Genomic DNA, 7,500 nt, shown 5'->3' on the forward strand with positions numbered 1-7,500 from the left:
AAAATGAAATTGTACAAAACAGCCCTCCGCAGTGGTTTAAAAAGGGAGATATTTAACATTCAGCTAACACAGCCATCGCTAAACTGACAATTTTGCCGTGGGATTATTTTATAAATTCCTTTTAAGAGCATGTATTCGATTCACGAACGAATTTTCATCACATTTCCACGAGTAAAGTTTACGTATCTCCCTTTATAGTCGGAGATATGAATCAACATAAACAAACCCATAGACATCCAGTGTTTCATATGCTAATCATTCCCATCTACTTTTAACAATATTCCAGTCAGTGATAGGTCTAAAAATAGCAAAAAGGATCTAGGACCAGCGTTTGTATCCTTCGTAAGGAGATGAAAATCGGGGTATCCTTCTGGTCTCGAATACCCCTTTAATAAACACCCTATCCTTGAAAACGTAAATGTTACCACCTAAGAGATATAAACATTAATCCTTACCCTACCAGTTTCCAAAGATTCACAAAGTTTCGGGCAACACATGAATCACTTTAAAAGGAAATAAAAGACAGCCAGCCGGTTCACTAAATCGGGGGAGCTGAGAAAGCGACCACCTTAAGATCAGTCTTCGATAAAGCGACCTCTGGAACTCGGAAGGTCATGAAAGCATCCTCAAGGTGAGGTCATGCTTTAAGGAAAGATTTTACTATTCATTCTTAGCTGTGTCCCAGTCTCCGGCATTGCATTTTAATTACATTCCTGTCTTGCATTCGAGACGAAACGGATACGAAGTAATGTGCTTCGGAGAGCCTTTATATTTTCGTTTTCTCTTTAATTCTGTCATTTTCTAGTCATGGGAAAGAGCATGGATTCGTAATGATAATATATCAAGACACTGGAATAGAGAGAAAGGCTTTGCTAAAGTCATGACCGTAGTGTGGTAATGATTCAATGATAATAAATATTGGTAAGCAAAATAATATTGATTATGATAATAGTGATGATGATGATAATAATAATGTTAATGAGGATAGGAATGGTAATAATGATGGTAATGGTAGTGATGATAACAATAATAATGATAATGATAAAATAAGAATAATATGGATGATAAAAAGGATGACAGTAACAGCAGTAATATGGATAAGGATAATGGTAATGATAATGATAGTGATAATGATGACAGTGATATTAATCATGATCATGATGATAATTACAATGATGACCATGGTAATGGTAGTAAGAGCAATGATCATAATCAAAATGACAATAGTAGTAATACTAATGAAATGATGATAACTGTAATATTATATTAATGATAACAATATTGATAATGATAATGATAAGAAAAATAATGATAATAATAATGATAATGGTAAGAAAAATAATGATAATACTAATGATGGTACTAACATTAATAATAATAATGATGATGATACCAGTAATGGTGATAATGATAACAGTAATGGTGATAATGATAACAGTGATAATAATAATGATTATAATAATACCATATATAAAGTAAGATTTAGAATATGTCATTCATTATGACATATTAAGTTGACCGAATTCTGATCACAGGATAATGCATTGATCGGGAAAATATCCCTTTGGTATATAACAAAAATATTTGACAGAAAAAAAAATATTCTCAAATATGCCAATCGGAAAAGGCTGTCAACAGTGAACACATCCAGGTTATGTAATGATGAATAAATACATTATTTTGAATTAAAGATTATCATAACTCTTTATAAATAATCCAATAATCAATCCATACTAAATAAAACGATACCTAATCATTCATAAGATTCATTATATACTAAATATTGATTAAAAATACAGAATGTAACCCGGAGTTAACGGCGTTGTTTTGAACTGTCAGCTGATTGTGGGAGTTGTTTGTGTTTATCGATTGTGAGAAGATTTGTGTCTGTGAGCTTGTTTTGGTAAGTGGACATCATGTTTTATCTATGTCTTGTAAGTTGTTTTGCTTGAACATGTAAGATTTTGAGTGATTTTGACTAAGATAAGCTTTCTAGGATGATATTGGTAGTGTATGTTGTCCTCGGAACAGGTTGTGTTTTGTTTGTGTTTTTTCGTCTTTTATTTCAGATGAATATTGTTAACTTGGTTGGTTTATATTTACTGTCTGTCTTAACTTCATGAGTTGAATTATTTATAACTGTCATATGCTTTATATTGAAGTCACAATTTAGTGTTGTGACATCCCAGCAGTTCTTTAATCGTGATGTTAAACTTTTATGCAAATATCGCACTTTCAGTCTTCATTCAAGTACATACAGTGTTGATGAGAACTGTATGGGTCTTTATAACTGTTATATTATAACTCCTATAGCTGTCAATTTAAACCATTGCAGATGGTCATAGATTTGCTTGCTGTCTCCAGGATGGGTTTTATTTCAGTGTGAGGAACCTTCATACAAAACACTCTCTTCCTGTCACTCATTGTAAACCTAGAGATATTTTTGTTTGTCATTATTTTGTATATATATATATATATATATATATATATATATATATGTATATATATATATATATATATATATATATATTATATATATATATAATAATATATATATATATATATACATATACACACATATATAAAGTAACTTAAATTTTTCTGTAATTGTGTTCTGTTGTGATATAGGTGATGGTTAAGTCACCTTCCTCTTCCTGTTCTTCCTGCACATCCTTCATCTGCGGTGCTTTAGAGCAAGAGGTCGGTAACTTGCTGTGTGCCATCACTCTTTAAAGATAGTGCTTGCTAGAGACTGTGGATGGGTGCTATTCAAGGCTCTCTCTTCTGCTGGTGCTGGAAGAAAGTGGTGCCATCTAGGTTTTGGATGTTAGGGAAAACCCATTTTGCTTAATATTACGGTAGTTATAGTAATTATGATTGCAGTTGTCATCACTTGCTAATTACTTATAGTACAATAAAGAAGCACAGAGATCCAAAATCCCCCAATGTCATGTACGTCACGACGCACGCTATCAGGCCAAAGCTCCTGCGTCATGTATGTCATGAAACCTGTCTGCTTTGGATTAACACATTACTTTTGTGATGATGGCATCTTGTTTCATATTTTATAAATGAGCAATTAACTGATTAGTTTTCTTCTTAACAAGGAATATTGGTCTATTCCTGTTTTTGGCTGATGGTTTGATGAGATTAATTGTCATGCTGATGTGTCATTATCAGGTTTGACATTAGAGTGTAGGTCTTCTATCAGAGATCACAGGAAGTTTCAAGAGAATTTAGATAGAATACAATCAATATGATTACATGAAAAAGTCTGATTTTCAAAGGCATCTGAACTTTCACCAAAATGGTTTTGAGAAATTACTGTGTAAGGCTTTTGTTTTAGGGAAAATATTCTATTTTCTGTATTGAAGAAAGAGGAAAGATTATGATTTTGAAATAATTGGGAAGTGGAAAATGGAGAAATTAGAATGGATCTATTTTGTGTAAAGTATTTTTTTTTTTTTTCTGCCATACCCATTGTGCACTTAGGAGTCACCAGAGATCCATGACCTTTTGCTAGTTTTTATGTCTAAATACTTTGCTGTGAAATGCAAAAACTATGTTCATATGCTCCTTTATTATGATTTATGTAGCTTCTTTTATTTATCTTGTGGTTACATAATCCTCTTTGAAGTACTTGTACTCACTTCTTTTTAGGTAGGTAGTAAATACCTGCCCATGCTTGAGAATCTAAAACTGGGGATCCATTACCCTTGTCTGACTATGGAACCAGACTCAAGTCGGAAATTAACACCCCTTTGGTCAGGCCTTGGCATGCTACCTGGCGAACCAAGGGAGCTAGGCCTAGAGCATTCTTTACCCAAATCTTGCTATTTTTCATGGGCTATGAGTGTCTCTAGTCTAAGATTATCTCAGGAATTTAGAAAAAGTTATTATGTAATTATAACATAATTAAATATGTTATGAAGCCAGCCTTGATGCCCCTATCCTGGAGGAAATAGTTGAACTGTAACCAAAAGAGGAGGCTGGGTGGCTGGAGGTGGCTAAGAGACCCTGGCTGAGTCTGGTTAGTAGAACAGGAGCTTCAATTACCAAGAAAGGGAATGATTAACTCTGTTCTTTAGTAATCTGCCTGCTAACCCATTGCAGATGGGTTTTATTTCAGAGCAAGGCAGCTTCATGCAACTTACTTTGACTCTTCACACTCTCTTTCCGTCACTCATTGTAAACCTAGAGCCATTTTTGTGCTTTATTTTTTTGCGTTTTGTTGCATTGAGAGACTTGTATGTGTCATATGACAGGCTACATCAATGCTGCTGTTGATTAAAATTGTAATATTTCTTTATACTCAGTGTGATAGAAGTATTGCTGTTGTATGGGAGGACAAACAACAACTTCATTTTTACATATTTGTGTACTGTTGTGAATGAATACAAAAAATATAACCATCCACAATGAAGATAACGGGAAGAGGAAGGAAACCTGTGCCTATGACTGTGAGTGCCACAGTACAAAGCAGCCCTACTGGCACAGGAACAGATTGTAGACACTGGGCATAGCTTGAGTCACCTTCCTCTTCTCATTCTACTTGCACATCCTTCATCACTGGTACTTCAGAGCAAGAGGTCAGCAACTCACTGTGTGCCATTGCTCTCTGAAGATAGTGCTTTTTAGAGACCATGGATGGCTGCCATTCAAGGCTTTTTCTTCTGCTGGTGCTAGGAGAAAGTGGTGCCATCTAGGTTTTTAAGTGAAACCCATTTTGCTTAGTTTTACAGCAATTATATTAATTATGATTGCAATTGTCATCATCACTCACTCATTACTCATGGTACAATAGAGAAGCAGTGATCCAAAATCCCCCAATGTCATGTACAACACAATGCCCCACCATCAAGCTAAAAACTCCTGCATCATTTATGTCATGACACCAGTCTACAATGGGTTAAATATTCAAACTCAGACGACCACCCAACGACAGTGAGATACATCATATAACATTCAAAAGTTTTCAAGAAGAGCAGTACACAATATTGAGATAATAATGATTGTTGAAGCTGTGTATTGTGCAGTAGAAGATATTTGTACTTTAAGGGTATTTTAAAATAAATGGGGTGAAATATCGTGATGCAGCCATTAGCAATAAGTGGCTAATACATATAATTTATAAGTATTCCATATGAGGAACAAAGAATTATTCCTTGTTAAACACTTTTAATTTCCTGTCATTAATGTTTTCCCAGTATGCCGGATTATTACCATGTGGAATTATAAACCTGAGTAAGAAGACCCATTCTGAAAATTACATGTTTATGAAATGACTGCTGGCTCCTGAGAGAAAATTTGTAAATGTAGACAGTTTTACCATGTCTTGTTTCACAGATGCACAACGTAAATGGTAGAGTCAGGTTTTTTTATTATATTTTGGCAATGTTTATATAAACTTTATCATTATGTATGTATTTGTCTAGTTTATCTTATACTGTGAAAATATGAAGAATTTTCCTAAAGTAAATGTATATGTTAGATTTATGAAAAGCTGCTCATAATTATTTGATCAAGTCAGAGGTCTTGCTGTGGTAGTGGTAGCTTTTATAACTGGGGACCAAGAAGGTCTCCAAGGGCCTGGGTTTGAATCCTGGCCACACTCTGAGAGCATGAAGGCCGTCCACTTGGGCAACACCCCCTTGCCGCCATCTCCAGAAGTCCTGAGAACTAAGGTACCATGTCAGCTCCTCTAGCAAGGGATTTTATGAAGCGAGTCAAAATCACTCACTTGATATTGTCCGTATTTAAAGAAAAGAATGTCATTGTATATTCTTTTAAATTTTAAAATTCGTAGTCTGTTTTAGCTTATTTATTATGTAGGCTGCAAGTATAGAAAGCCAAACAAATGGTATATATTTATATATTTTATTCAAAGCTGTGCTACGTTCCACTAATGAACCTTGAAAAAATATATGAGACATACATGTTATATCTTAAAAGCATTACACATAATTATTGGTAGATTTATTTCAACTCTCTAGTATTTATGCTGTATACTGGTATGTATAATCTTCCCAAGGAATGTATGATAGAACACATGGATTTTAAAACCTTGCATAAAAGCAACTCACCAAGAAGAGTATATAACTTGATCATTACAAGCATAAGACTACCAAGGTTATGTTTAACTTTGTAGCACCTCAGCCTACCTGGTCTTGTAGTATAGTGACGTAGGTTTTTTCTCCCCAGACAAATATGTAAATGCTTTTGAATGGAGAGTTTTAACATAGTACTGCAGATCATAAGTAACGTTGCTCATCATTAGGTGAAAAAGTCTGTGTTTGGTGAGAATCCACACATAACTACTTTTATGTTGAGGAATGTAATTATTTTATTGGTAACTTACAGAAGGTTTTATTTGTGGTATTGGTGTTATGGATTATGTTTTCTGTTTGCCATTGGTTTCTTATTGTAGCCTGTTTTTTTTTTTATGGAAACTTGTCGTCTGACATTTTTTTTTTTTTTTTTATCTTTCCCCTTCATTAACCCATTGCAGACGGAGATAAATTTGCTTGCCCAGCCTCCAGGATAGGTTTTATTTTAGAGAGAGACCACTTGAAGCAATATAATTTGAAGCATCCAAATCTCTTTCCGAACGTCGTGTACGTCATGACGCCCGTCGTCAGGCCAAAGCTCCTACTCATGTATGTCATGAAATGATTGGTATCATAAAAAATCCTTTCCCTTAGAATTGTCAATCATTGCCACTTTTAGTTACTGATAAACATTTCTAAGCACTTTCCATCTTGAAAATTTTCAAGATGGAAACTTGCAAAGGCCTCCTAGCTTTTCATTTTTTCTTTTTTTTCTGAAACTTGTCATTTATTATACTCTGTTGATATATAATGAAATATTTAAATACATGCATGAATTCACAATAGTGTTAGTGGCCATAATTCTGTAATTTGGAATGTATTTCTAGATCTGTGAGGATTATGAAAGGAAAGTTATATTGGAGTGTAAGGAAAGTGGCATCAAACTTTTTATAAGGTTTAATCTAGATTTTTATGGCTGAATGTTGTGTCAGTCTATGCCCAATGTTACTGCATGTTAGTATATTTGCTATTAAAGGATAATGGCATTCATTACTGTATCATGCACACAGGATGAAATAGGCTGAGACAAGAAATACACAAAACTATTATATCAAATTGAAGGATATTGTTTTATACATGAAATGGGAGTATATGAGTATTTTTTTAATTAGGAAAGTAGAGTTGATAAAAAAGAAAATTTAAATTTATTTTTGTAGTGACATTTTCAATTGTAATCATTTTGATTTCTTGATGTTTTCCTTTTTTGGGCAATAATTCACGCTGTTATTTTTCACCAGAATTCATAACTCGAGATTCGTGTTCTTCATGAGGAACTTTTCAGAAGGATTTCTTTTCTGTTTCTTTCAATTTTGTTTTTGTATTCCCACCATATAAGTTTTTATCACAGGACATGTGTTTCATTTGCAATTTTCAAAAGGTGCTCAGTTTTCAG

General features: G+C 33.8%; 1 protein-coding gene across 1 annotated transcript in view; it reads right to left on the reverse strand.

Annotated features, from left to right (window-relative positions):
* Positions 1-6,696: 6,696 nt before the first annotated feature.
* Positions 6,697-7,500, reverse strand: part of LOC122255519 (uncharacterized) — a 6,277-nt gene continuing 5,473 nt past the window's right edge. Inside the window, exon 7 of the mRNA XM_086532300.1 lies at positions 6,697-7,500. This exon is cut by the window's right edge and continues 771 nt beyond it. The gene's annotated coding sequence lies outside the window, so the exon portion shown is untranslated.

Source organism: Penaeus japonicus, unplaced genomic scaffold, assembly GCF_977035675.1.
Source record: "Penaeus japonicus unplaced genomic scaffold, GWHDUDI00000001_assembly GWHDUDI00000037, whole genome shotgun sequence".
In the NCBI taxonomy this organism is placed as follows: domain Eukaryota; kingdom Metazoa; phylum Arthropoda; class Malacostraca; order Decapoda; family Penaeidae; genus Penaeus; species Penaeus japonicus.